At 36.3% G+C, this 15,103-nt stretch overlaps 1 pseudogene; it reads left to right on the plus strand.

Annotated features, from left to right (window-relative positions):
• Positions 1 to 3,188: 3,188 nt before the first annotated feature.
• LOC122896517 overlaps positions 3,189 to 15,103 on the plus strand; it is a 30,042-nt pseudogene continuing 18,127 nt past the window's right edge.

Below are 15,103 nucleotides of genomic sequence, written 5' to 3' on the forward strand. Positions count from 1 at the left end.
GAACCTTAGAAAGGTAAAGGGAAAATTATTTTCCTCCCCTAAAATATGGAAGAAAACTGAAGAAATAAATACACATGCAGAGAGAAGATGGACCAAAAAAAAAGAAGAAAAAATGCTCTAACCATCCAATTTCAGTAGTTACATATTCCATATGTATGTCAATACCTTAAGTGGTGTTACACATATAGAACAACGAGAAGCACTCAGGAAGCTGTTTCACTGTTCTGAAAGTTATCCAATAAAAGAAAGACACTATTAGAGAATAAAGTTTTAGTGGCCTCAAATCCTTATTCCCTGGACTTATTTCTGCACTCAAAAAAATAGATCAATGTGTTGTTGCGGCAGCTTATGAATAAAATGTTTTTCTTCTGGTACATTCTGTTTGGCACATATAAAATAAAGTGTGTGTACTTTGTAGATAAAGAGCACTAGCCTATATGCACAGAAGAAACCTTAATAGTTTCCAATTTACCAGTGAATGGTTATACAACAATATTTTGGTTGGCCATTGTCCTTAGTTCCTGGGAGATAACTTCTAAATTCTTGGGATTTCCCAAGTGATAAGAATGTCTTTGTTATTTATAGTAGGCTGTGATAGTTTATGCTATTAAGGTGACTCATAGTGGGCTCCTATATAGTTTAAACCAACTGAGACGACCTAGGTTAGGAGATGGCCAAGGCAAAAAACAAACAAACAAACAAAAAAAAAACAACAGCTATGTGATTAGATGTTGAAGCCTTTAAATCCTTTAACCTCTGGGGAGGGAAGGTGGTGGAAGTTGAACACCATCCCATAGCCAGTGATACAATTAATCATGACTATATAATGAAACTGGAGTAAACAGTCTGGATACTCAAGCTTAGGTGAGCTTCCCTGGTTAACAATACTCTGTATATACTGTTACATATAAATATGCCAGGAAGATGAAGAATCTTGACTCCACTGGGAAAGGACACTGGAAGTTTCATATTTGGCACCCTCCTAGATATAGCCATCTACATCTCTGCTTTTGGCTGATCTTGAGTTTTACACTTTTTGCTATTATAAAACTATAATCATAAGAGGCACTTTCTTGAGTTTTGTGAGTCATTTTAGTGAATTTATTGAACTTGATGAAGGTAGTGGGAAATCCTGAATTTATGGCCAGTTGATCAGAACTGCTGATGCCTGTGGACCTCCAAACAGGTGACTGATGAAGACAGTCTGAGGAAGATTGTGCCATTAACCCATGAAGTTTGAAGTTTGGCCTAATTCCAAATAGCGAGCATCAGGACTCATTTTAATAGTGTAGTAAAAACTTAGAGTATGACATCAAAAATATTTAAGAGAAATTGACTATAATGAAAATTTCTGGAAATTTCTATAATGCTTCAGGATTATACAAACAGCTCTTCATATAATATGCTTCTAATTTTTAATAGTATAAATCATAATAATTTTGAACTCTAAAATAATACTTTTATAGTCAGTTATTAAACCAAACTCATAATCTATGAAATCATGCATTTCAGTGCACTCAAAGCTGAATTTCTTGGTATAAACCAAGACATTCACAATTTCTTTTTCTTTACTAAAATCAAAACCTTTCAACTTAGATATTATCATGACACTAGATTAACTGATTATATCCATCAGCCTTATGTCAGCATTGGGTAGGCAATTTTTAAACAAAATTTTATTTTTCTTTCACTGAGTCTAAATCCAAACTTTAATCTTTTATCTCTGTCTTTCAAACTCAACTTTCAGTGACATCAACAAGGTTAGGAAAAAGTCTTATTGTGTAATATGAAGATAATAGTGATGAATTTTCAGTAACATCACAGTTCTATGAATATGTCCAGTGATATAGAAACTTGTTATCAATACAAAAGAAAGCCATTTTGTTTGCTGACTATAATGGATTAATCTTATATCCAGATTAAAGAAAAAATATCTCATTAAGTGAAAGAAGGCTAGGGTGAAATAAGGAATGTAGTGAATAAGGAATTAATTGAACTCATCCCCAACACTTGGAGGGTGAGTCCATTTATTTAGTATTTCTGAAAGAAGCTGTGACTGTCCAGACTGATTTTCTAACTAAATGAAGGATTATTGACCATTGCTGCTTAGTTCAGTTTTCCAATCCTCATGACAAAGAGTAGTTTTAGATTCAGTGCTTCATTTATATTTTCAATGTATTGAGTACTCCTTATGTATCCAGCACTATGTTAGGTACAAAGAAAATAGGAATTTTAAAAAAATTCACTTCCTCCCCTAATGAGTTCTTATCCAATGGGAAAAACAAGCAAGAGAGCAATATGGTAAATTCTGTAAAAGTTATACTCAGTCTATTGGAGCAGAGAAGAAGGAGAACTTACTTCTGGCTGGAAGTATCAGACAAGGTTTCACAGAGGAGATGGATTGCTTGGGCCAAGACTTCAAGCTGTAGTTTGAAAATAAATCAAGGCAAGAAAGGAGAGTTGTAGACATAGAATAGAGGCATGGAAGCAGGGTCACTACACATCCTGCTTTTGCCAGAACTGAGGGGACACAGGATTTACAGTGCTAAAACCAGGAAAGTCCCAAGCAAACCAAGATGAATTGGTCATATTTCAAGGGAATTGTATTCCTTTAGTAGGTGAGGACCAGAATTTTTAAAAAGAAAGAATGTATTGCAAGGTTATTATTTAATGACATTTTTGTTTCAGTGATGTGAGGGGTATGTGTCTGTGTGCCTGTATGTGTGTCTGCATGTGTCTCTCTGTGTATGTATGTGTGTGCATGCACATGTGCATAAAGAAAACCCAAATCTAGAAATATTTTTCAGATTTTTTTTCAACGATTTTTAAACACTTTTGAGTGGTTACCTGTTCAGAGAATAAACAGAGACCTATTTTCCCAAATAAGCACATCTTGCAACTAAGATAGGCTTTATGTGCATAAAATCCATGTAGTAAAGAGACTCTGATCCCAGAGGAGGCCTCACACTTGATTTAATGTTCTGCTGTCCATCATGAAATTCTGAATACTTTTTGGTGTGCATGTGTGTTTTACAAATGAAATCCAATGGCACAATGGAGTATGGGCATGCTGAAAGGAGATATGCCTCATGGCAGCACCCACACCACCACCACATAAGCACTGAACTTGGGGCCTGAGACCCACTTGCTAGCTTAGGGTAGTCTAGGCTCTTCAGGGCCCTGAAGAAATGACTGGGCCCAAAACCAAGGCCCAGATAGAGAGATATAATTGTGGCAGCAGCAGTAGAAGTAGCAGTGATGGTGATAGTGGCTGTGGTCTGGGGGAAAAAGAAGAGGTTCCTCAAGGGGGCAACACTGGACTTGCAGTGGGAGGTCAGCTTGCCCATCCATCCTAGTATACTGTCCCTATATTTAAAGAAGTGTTAATACCTATTCATCTCAAACTGTTTCAAAAAATAGAAATGGAAGGAAAATTTCCAAACTCATTCTACACGGCCTGCATTACCTTGGTTCCAAAACCAGACAGATACACCACTGAAAAGGAGAAGTATAGTTCTATATCCCTGATGAATATGGATGTACAAATTCTCAGTAAAATACTGGTGAATCAAGTGGGATTTATTCCTACAAAGCTACCAGGGTAGTTCAATATTCACAAATCAATCAGTACCATACACTACATTAATAAAAGAAAAGATAAGAACTACATGATCCTCTCAATGGATGCAGAAAGGCATTTGACAAAGTTCATCATCCATTCTTCATAAAAACTATCAACAAAGTAGGGATAGAGAGAATAAACCTCAACGTCATGTAAGAAAGACCCACAGCTAATACTATCTTCAATGGGGAAAAATTGAAAGTTTTTCCTCTGTAGTCAGGAACAATACAGGGATGTTTATTCTCATCATTGTTATTTACCATAGTATTGGAAGTCCTAACCTTGGCAATCAGACAACAAAAAGAAGTAAAATCATCTAAGTCATCAAGGAAAAAGTCAAACTTTCATTATTCTCAGGAAACATGATACTCTATGTAGAAAACGCAAAAGACTCGACCAAAAAATTGTTAGAACTGATACATGAATTCAACAAAGTTGCAGGATATTAAGGTACAGAAATTTATTGCATATCTATACATCAATATTGAAACTTCAAAAAGAGAAACCAAGGAATCAATCCCATTTACAATTGCACCAAAAACCATTAGATACCTAGGAATAAACCTAACCAAAGACGTAAAGGATCTATACCCTGAAAACCATTGAATATTTGTGGAAGAAATTGAAGATGACACAAAGAAATGAAAAAAAAATTCCATGCTCATGTATTGGCAGAACAAATATTGTTAAAATGTCTCTACTACCCCAAACAAACTACATTTACTCTAGTCCCTACCAAAACATCATCAGAATTTTTCACAGAAATAGAACCAACAACCCTAATATTTGTATAGAACCACAAAATACCCAAAACAGCCAAAACAATCTTGAAAAAGAAAAGCAAAGCTGAAGGCATCATGGGGCACCTGGGCAGTTCAATCAGTTAAAGGGCTGTCTTTGGCTCAGGTCATGATCTCAGGATCCTGGGATCAAGTCCTGCATCAGGATTGCTGCTCAGTGGGGAGTATGCTTTTCCCTCTCCTTCTGCCTACTTCTCCCCCTATTTGTGAGCTCTCTCTCTCTCTCTCTCTCTCGGTCAAATAAATAAATAAAATCTTAAAAAAAAAAAAGTTGGAGGCATCACAATTCCTGACTTCAAGCTATAAAGCTATAGTCATTAAGACAGTATGGTACTGGCTTAAAAACAGACATATAGTTCAATGGAACAGAATAGTAAACCCAGAAATTAACCTACAAGTTTATGGCCAACTAATCTTTGACAAACCAGAAAAGAATATCCAATGGGAAAAAGACAGTCTCTTCAACAAATGGTGTTCAGAAACCTGAACAGCAAAATGCAGAAAAATTAAACTGTTTTATTATACCAAACACAAAAATAAATTCAAAATGGATGAAAGACCTAAATGTTAGACAGGAATCCATCAAAATCCTAGAGGAGAATATAGGCTGCAACCTCTTTGACCTCAGCTGTAACACTTCCTACTAAATACATCTCCAGAGGCAAGGGAAACAATAACAAAAATGAACTGTAGGGACTTCATCAAGATAAAAATTCTTCAGGGCAAAGGAAACCATCAACAAAACTAAAAGGCAACCTATGAATGGGAGAAGATATTTGCAAATGAGATATTTGATCAGGGGTTCATATCCAAAATCTATAAAGAAATTATCAAACTCAACACCCAAAAAACAAATAATACAGTTAAGAAATGGGCAGAAGACATGAATAGATATTTTTCCAAAGATTGCATCTAAATGGCCAACAGACACATAAAAGATGTTCAACCTCACTGATCATTATGGAAATACAAATAGAAACTACTATGAGATTCCACCTCACATGGTCAGAATGGCTAAATTAAAAACAGAAACAACAGATGTTGGCAAGAATGAGGAGAAAGGGAACCCTCTTACACTGTTGGTGGAAAGGCAGGTTTGTGCAGCCACTCTGGAAAACAATATGGAGGTTCCACAAAAAGTTAAAAATAGAACCACCCTATGACCCACCAACTGCACTATTAGGTATTTACTCAAAGGATACAAAAATAGTGTTTTGAAGGGACAATTTCACCCTGATGTTTATGACACCATTATCAACAATAGCCAAATTATGGAAAGAGCCAAATGTCCATGGACTGATGAACTGTGGTATGTATGTATGTGTGTGTGTGTGTATATACCACAGTATGTATGTATGTATGTATGTGTGTGTATATATACATATATATACAGTATGTATATATGTGTGTATGTATATATGAGTGTGTATATATGAGTGTGTGTGTATATATATGTGTGTGTGTGTATATACATACTAGAATATTACTTGGCCATCTAAAAGAATAAAATTTTACCATTTCCAATGGTAGAGGATCTAGAGTGTATTATGCTAAGCAAAACAAGTCAGTCAGAGAAAGACAAATACCATATGATTTCACTCACATGTGGAATTTAAGAAACAACAGATGAATATAGATGAAGGGGGAAGAAAGGAGAGGGAGGGAAACCATTAGATACTCTTAACCATATAGAACATAGGGTTGATGTGGGGGAGGTAGGCAGGGGTGGGCTAAATGGGTGATGGGTAATGAGGAGGACACTTGTTTTGTTGAGTGCTTGGTGTTATATGTAAGTGATGAATCACTAAATTCTATTCTATTCTATTCTATTCTATTCCTGAAACCAATATTACACTATATGTAATATTATGTAACTAACTTGTTGTATGTTATATGTTAATGTACTTGAATAAATAATAATTTGAAAAAATAGTTACAAATCATGTAAGCACTTTCATTTCTTCAACAACCTTAACAAGTTACAGAAAATGTCAGGAAATATTAAAATGCCACCATATAAATTTACATTTAAAATTAAATTCAAACTTACATGAAAGTGATTTGTATGAAGTTAAGCCTTTTTAGAAAAATTGTTCTGTAAAAAAAATAATCAGTTTAAATGTGCTAAAATTTGCATTTAGAACTAATTTATAAGAAATTATCCCAATGGTGTCATTGCCTAGATAAAACTCATAATAGTTGCATCACGAGAAAGATCCTTCTCAAACTTAAAAATTAGCAAAACTCATTTGCAATTTTCCATTTGCCAAGAGCAACTGAGGTCATTTGCAAATATAGCAATTGAAAATAAAGTTACTAAAGGTATATATTTTAATGATCTTAATGACCTAATAAATGAGTTTACAGAAAATGAGCCAGAAAAATATTTTGATGGGTCAAGATATCACATTAATAAAATATTATCATTTATCATATAATATAAAATAATTATACAAAAAAATTCTTTGTGCAATTTGCAAGGTTATGTTATCAATAATATCTTGCTAATGCCCCCATTATGGTTTCTTTAACATTTGTAATTTAAATTCAATTAATTAACATATAATGTATTATTGGTTTCAGAGGTACAGGCCTGTGATTCATCAGTCTTATATAATACCCAGTGCTCATTACAACATATGCCCTCCTTATGTCCATCACCCAATTATGCCATCCTTCTACCTCTCTCCCCTCCAGCAACCCTCAGTTTGTTTCTTATGATTAAGAGTCATTTACGATTTGCCTCCCTCTCTGGTTTTATCTTGTCTTATTTTTTGTTGCTTCCCCTATGATCCTCTGCTTGGTTTCTTAAATTCCACATCTCAGTGAGATCATATAATAATTGTCTTTCTCTCACTGACTTTTTTACTTAGCATAATGCCCTCTGGTTCCATCCAGGTCATTGCAAAAGGCAAGATTTCATATTTTTGATGGCTTCCTAATATTCCACTGCATAAATATACCACATCTTCTTTATCCATTCCTCTGTGGATACAGATCTGGGCTTTTTCCATAGTCTGACTACTGTAGACATTGCTGCTATAAACATTGGGGTGCAGATGCCTCTTTGGATCACTACATTTGTATCTTTGGGGTAAATACCCAGTAGTGCAATTGCTGGGTAGTAGTATAACTGTATTTTAAGGAAAAATGTTTCATAGTTTAGTACCTTCACACTTTTTTCTTTCTTTTGAATAAGGGATCCCACATTTCCATTTGCACTAAGCCCTGCAAATTGTGTAACCTGCACTCATTACAAGTATTATCATAAAGAGAAACAAACAGAATTTTAGCCATTCTCTAAATAAATTTTTATTTTTAATGAATAACACAGTAAAAAAATGAAGCTATGGTATTATAAAAGTTATTGTCTTCAGCCACAGCAACTTCTTTCAAGATATGTCTCCAAAGGCAAAGGAAACAAAAGTGAAAATAAACTTTTGGGACTTCATCAAAATCAAAAGCTTCTGCACAGCAAAGGAAACAGTCAAAAAAACAAAAAGGCAACCCACGGAATGGGAGAAGATATTTGCAAATGACAGTACAGACAAAAGGTTGATATCCAGGATCTATAATGAACTCTTCAAACTCAACACACACGAAAAAGGCAAACACATCAAAAAATGGGCAGAAGATATGAACAGACACTTCTCCAATCAAGACATACAAATGGCTATCAGACACATGAAAAAATGCTCATCATCATTAGCCCTCAGGGAGATTCAAATTAAAACCACATTAAGATATCACCTTACACCAGTTAGAATGGCCAAAATTAACAAAACAGGTAACAACATGTGTGGAGAGGATGTGGAGAAAGGGGAACCCTCTTACACTGTTGGTGGGAATGCAAGTTGGTGCAGCCTCTTTGGAGAACAGTGTGGAGATTCCTCAAGAAATTAAAAAAAGAGCTTCCCTATGACCCTGCCATTGCACTCCTGGGCATTTACCCCAAAGACACAGATGTCGTGAAAAGAAGGGCCATCTGTACCCCAATGTTTATAGCAGCAATGGCCACGGTCGCCAAACTATGAAAAGAACCAAGATGCCCTTCAATGGATGAATGGATAAGGAAGATGTGGTCCATATACACTATGGAATATTATGCCTCCATCAGAAGGGATGAATACCCAACTTTTGTAGCAACATGGACGGGACAGGAAGAGATTATGCTGAGTGAAATAAGTCAAGCAGAGAGAGTCAATTATCATATGGTTTCACTTATTTGTGGAGCATTACCAATAGCATGGAGGACAAGGGGCGTTAGAGAGGAGAAGGGAATTTGGGTAAATTGGAAGGGGAGGTGAACCATGAGAGACTATGGACTCTGAAAAACAATCTGAGGGGTTTGAAGTAGCGGGGGGGTGGGAGGTTGGGGTACCAGGTGGTGGGTATTATAGAGGGCACGGCTTGCATGGAGCACTGGGTGTGGTGAAAAAATAATGAATACTGTTTTTCTGAAAATAAATAAATTGAAAAAAAAAGTTTTTGTCTTTGTCTATTCAAGATATTTTCCCAGCCCCACTTCTTGTAAAAATGAGTGAATATGTGACCCAGGCTAAAACCATTATAGTAACTCAATTGTATGACCCCAGTGACTGACACAGGATAAATATGCCATACTTTCATGCAAGCCAAGTCCTTCTTTGGGATTTTTCAGCTGTAGGTAATGATGAAATGTCTCTCTTACTTCTAGTCAAGGAACTGAGAGGATACCAAAAAATTATGAGGATATGTCACTAGAAGTGTCAGAAGCTATTTTTTCTGTCAGGTATAAAAGCCTAGGAAGAAGAAACTAATTCTTTTTTTTTAATTTCTTTTCAGCATAACAGTATTTATTGTTTTTGCACCACACCGAGTGCTCCATGCAATACGTGCCCTCCTTAATAGCCACCACCTGGCTCCCCCAACCTCCCACCCCCTGTCCCTTCAAAACCCTCAGGTTGTTTTTCAGAGTCCATAGTCTCTCCTAGTTCATCTTTCCTTCCAATTTCCCTCAACTCCCTTCTTCTCCCCATCTCCTTGTGTCCCCCATGTTATTTGTTATGCTCCACAAATAAGTGAAACCATATGATAATTGACTCTCTCTGCTTGACTTATTTCACTCAGCATAATCTCTTCCAGTCCCGTCCATGTTGCTACAAAAGTTGGGTATTCATCCCTTCTGATGGAGGCATAATATTCCATAGTGTATATGGACCACATCTTCCTTATCCATTCATCCACTGAAGGGCATCTTGGTTCTTTCCACAGTTTGGTGACCATGCCCATTGCTGCTATAAACATTGGGGTACAGATGGCCCTTCTTTTCACTACATCTGTATCTTTAGGGTAAATACCCAGGAGTGCAATGGCAGGGTCATAGGGAAGCTCTATTTTTAATTTCTTAAGGAAACTCCACACTGTTCTCCAAAGTGGCTACACCAACTTGCATTCCCACCAACAGTGGAAGAGGGTTCCCCTTTCTCCACATCCTCTCCAACACACGTTGTTTCCTGTCTTGTTAATTTTGGCCATTCTAACTGGTGTAAGGTGGTATCTCAATGTGGTTTTGATTTGAATCTCCCTGATGGCTAGTGATGATGAACATTTTTTCATGTGTCTGACAGCCATATGTATGTCTTGATTGGAGAAGTGTCTGTTCATATCTTCTGCCCATTTTTTGATATGATAATGTTTTGTGTGTGTTGAGTTTGAGGAGTTCTTTATAGATCATAGATATCAACCTTTGTCTGTACTGTCATTTGCAAATATCTTCTCGCATTCCGTGGGTTGCAGCAAACCTAGATGAAATGGATGCATTCCTAGAAAACTATAAACTTCCAAAATTGAACCAGGAAGAAATTGAAAACTTGAATAGACCAATATCTAGTAATGAGATTGAAGCAGTGATCAAAAACCTCCCAAAAAACAAGAGCCCAGGACCTGGTGGATTCCCTGGGGAATTCTACCAAACCTACAAAGAAGAAATAACACCTATTCTCCTGAAGCTGTTTCAAAAAACTGAAGCAGAAGGAAAACTTCCAGACTCTTTTTTATGAAGCCAGCATTACCATGATCCCCAAACCAGGCAAAGACCCCACCAAAAAGGAGAATTTCAGACCAATATCACTGATGAATATGGATGCTAAGATTCTCAACAAGATCCTAGCAAATAGGCTCCAAGAGCACATTAAAAAGATTATCCACAATGACCAGGTGGGATTCATCCCTGGGTTACAAGGATAGTTCAACATTCACAAATCAATCAATGTGATAGAACAAATCAATAAGAGAGGAGAGAAGAACCACATGGTCCTCTCAATTGATGCAGAAGAAGCATTTGACAAAATCCAGCATCTGTTCCTGATTAAAACGCTTCAAAGTATAGGGATAGAGGGAACATTCCTGAACTTCATATAATCTGTCTATGAAAGACCCACAGCAAATATCATCCTCAATGGGAAAAAGCTGACAGCCTTCCCGTTGAGATCAGGAATATGACAAAGATGCCCACTCTCACCACTCTTGTTCAACAAAGTATTAGAAGTCCTAGCAACAGCAATCAGGCAACAAAGAGAAATAAAAGGTATCCAAATTGACAAAGAAGAATTCAAACTCTCTCTCTCTTTGCAGATGACATGATACTTTATATGTAAAACCCAAAAGACCCCACCCCCAAACTACTAGAACTCATACGGCAATTCAGTAACACGGCAGGATACAAAGTCAATGTACAGAAATCAGTGGCTTTCTTATACACTAACAAGGAAAATACAGAAAGGGAAATTAGAGAATCGATTCCATTTACTATAGCACCAAGAACCATAAGATACCTGGGAATAAACCTAACCAAAGTGGTAAAGGGTCTGTACTCGAGGACCTACAGAACACTCATGAAAGAAATTGAAGAAGACACAAAAAGATGGAAGACCATTCCATGCTCTTGGATCGGAAGAATAAACATTATTAAAATGTCTATACTGCCTAGAGCAATCTATACTTTAAATGCCATTCCTATCAAAATTCCATCGGTATTTTTCAAAGAGCTGGAGCAAATAATCCTAAAATTTGTATGGAATCAGAAGAGACCCTGAATTGCTAAGGGAATGTTGAAAAACAAAAATAAAACTGGTGGCATCACTTTACCTGATTTCAAGCTTTACTACAAAGCTTGATCATCAAGACAACATGGTACTGGCATAAAAACAGACACATAGACCAGTGGAACAGAGTAGAGAGCCCAGATATGGACCCTCAACTCTATAGTCAAATAATCTTCGACAAAGCAGGAAAAAAAAAATACAGAGGAAAAAAGACAGTCTCTTCAATAAATGGTGCTGGGAAAACTGGACAGCTATATGTAGAAGAATGAAACTCGACCATTCTCTTATACCGTACACAAAGATAAACTCAAAATGGATAAAAGACCTCAACGTGAGACAGGAATCCATCAGACTCCTAGAGGAGAACGTAGGCAGTAACCTCTTCGCAGAAACTTCTTTCAAGATAAATCTCCAAAGGCAAAGGAAACAAAAGCGAAAATGAACTTTTGGGACTTCATCAAGATCAAAAGCTTCTGCACAGCAAAGGAAGCAGTCAACAAAAAGAAAGAAACTAATTCTTAAAGAATCCAAAGGTAGAAAGAAAGAGGACAAAAAAAGACTCATAACATTGAGGCCCTATTTTATATATCTGAGATTCTCAGAGCTGTCCTGTCCTTGCAGTTTGGTTTTTTTTTTTTTCCCTTTCTTTCTGGATTTAGAGAATTATCCCATATACTTTCAATACATTAATTTTCTTCCTAAGCTAGTTGGAGTTAGATTTCTATCGCTTGCAACCAAAATAAACCACACTGGTAGATGGATGACAACTTTAAATAATCAAAATTGTAATGCTAATCATTGTATTGTGTTGTGTAAAATACATACAATAGCTCATTTGACAGTATCAATTCTGTGAGCAAGGTAAGATAAGTATTATTATAGGTGTGTCTTCCATACATTAGATGGCAAGCTTCATAAAGGAAAAATGCATCTTTTTTTTCAAATTTAATATTACCCAGCAGCCAACAACATTTTAGAAATAATAGAACTGAGATTTGGGGGAAACTATTGACCCAAGTTTATATAATGGTGAGTGGCTGCTGAACCACTGGTTCCCCTTGACAACCAGTATTTTCTATATTATGATTGGCTCTGTTTTTGCCATTGGCTACACAAAGGTGAGCAAGATTTTAGTCCCTAGTCCCAAAGAATTCAGAGTCTGGTGCAATGGTTCACAAAGACATACTCCTTATTTCTTAGTATGTCCTTTTCCATATTGTTGAAATGATGAGTCTGGTGGTAGGTTTGTACATTTACCAAAAGGTCTCATAGTACCTGTGAGATAGAAAGATAGATAGATATCATATTTTAATTTTTATCAAATGATAAGATAAATTCCTGGATAAAAATGACCTCCCTCCATGGGAAATCTGCCGCATCCAGTACAGTACTAAAACGTGGACTTAATGAGCTATATTGTTGCACTCCCCACTACCACCTCCAATTAGTCTTATTTAGAGGTGATGTATTCGGGTATTTAAAAGATTGGGATTGTGAGGGGTGCCTGGCTGGCTCAGTCTCTTAAGTGTCTGCTTAGACTTCTCAGATCATGATGCCGGAGCCCATGTGGAGCCCCAAATGGAGCCTCGTACCAGGGACCTCCTCAGGGAATCTGTTTCTCCTTCTCCTTCTGCCCCTCCCCAGCTCAGGCTCGCTCGCTCTCTCTCTCGCTCTCTTTTAAAAAAAAGATTGGGATCTTGAGACAAAAAAGACTTGGTCAAATTTCTGTTCTGCTACTTATGAGCTCTATTACTACTAGAAAGTTTCATAATTTTTTTGTGTGCTTTACTTTCCTTATCTGTAGCATGGGAATAATAACAGTACTTATCTCGGGATTTTAGTGTAAGGAATAAGTGTAGTGTTGCAATGTAAAGCACTTAGCCTATATTTTGCTGCATAATAAATTTTAAATTTGGGGCTTTTTTCCTAACTCAAAGTTAAAATAAAGTATAAGAAATACCAGCAGGTGATTACATAATCAAAACAGTGTGATCTGTAATAAATAAAAGGCATGAACAATGCTATAATAGTGCACTGTCATAATTAAATAAATGAGAAAGGCTTACAGACAGCACTTTATATGATTTTGCCACTAAATATCTTTATTTAATTCTGTTTTGACATTACTATTGATATCACAACCACATTATTTGCAAGCACCTAGTTTATGAAACTTGCATGGTTTATAGATTATCAAAATTAAAATAAATTACAAAGTAAACTGTTAATTCTATAGTTGAGGTCAATAAGGAATACCCATTGAAATCTTTTTTCCCCTATTAACCTCCTTTTGAGAATAACACTACCCAAATTTCTTTTGGGAATTAATATTATTTAAGTCTGAACATGAATTTAGAAGTATTCAATGGATTAATCTACATATCTTGTTAATTTGTAGTAATTGCCTTAACTTTTTTCTATTCTAGTTTTTAAGAGATTTGAATAGCAAAGTAGCATGCATTGATTAAATTTGTAAATTGACAAAGTCTATTAATTTGGGAAGCATACATTTTATGAAAAATATCTGTAACACATCCTACTGTAACACATCCTACTTATTTCAATGTAGGATGAGCGAATATGGTGATCAAGATGCATGTAGATCAAATACCAGCTTCAGTCCTATAATATTTTTTTAAGATTTTATTTATTTATTTGACAGAGATTACAAGTGGGCAGAGACACAGGCAGAGAGAGGAGGAAGAAGGCTCCCTGCTGAGCAGAGAGCCCGATGCAATGCGGGGCTTGATCCCAGGACCCTGGGATCAGGACCTGAGCTGAAGGCAGAGGCTTTAACCCACTGAGTCACCCAGGCACCCAGTCCTATAATATTTTTTTAAAAGAAAGAGCTGCTTTCAGATGATGAATTTCAGTTATTCCTCATAAACATTTTGAATAGTTGCTCAGTTATAATGCATTTATTTAATGTCTACAAATACTGTATGTATTTTGGCTTACCAAAGACTCCTTTGTTTCATAACATTTCCATAGTATAAATCAGGGGTCTGCAAACTGCAGCTCGTGGGCCAAATCCAGCCTGAAATCTATTTGTGAATAAAGGTTTTTTGGAACACATCCACCCACTCCCAAATGTTTACATATTGGTTGCTTCCTTGGCTTTATAATGACAACAGTGTTGGGACAGAGACAGGAAGACCCTGAAAATGTTTGCTGACCTCTCATCGAAACCATTACATCATTTCTTTAATATCATGAATCTGTGCCTTTCCACTGGAAGTTTCACTAAACCAAATTTGATTTGGGAACTCCTTTCAACTATGTTTCACTTTCTTTCCTCAGTCAAATTTGTTTAGATTTAGTATAGACCCATTGGTCACATCTAATAAACATATATTCATTCCATGCCCAACTGTTCTATTTGAAGCTTCCTAGAGTTAAACAATTTTAGGAGTCTCCTTTTAATCTTTACTATTCTAAACCTCTCATACATGGCACATATGATCGCCCCACCAAGAAAGAACTCCTCTCTCATTGTTTGGCTCAGATATATGATAAAATATATCTCTCGTACCTATGGGTGCTCTTCTATAACTCTTCTTCCTCTCACCCTCTGTGAATGTTCTTCTTGGCCTTCT

The sequence above is a fragment of the Neovison vison genome, chromosome X, assembly GCF_020171115.1.
Source record: "Neovison vison isolate M4711 chromosome X, ASM_NN_V1, whole genome shotgun sequence".
In the NCBI taxonomy this organism is placed as follows: domain Eukaryota; kingdom Metazoa; phylum Chordata; class Mammalia; order Carnivora; family Mustelidae; genus Neogale; species Neogale vison.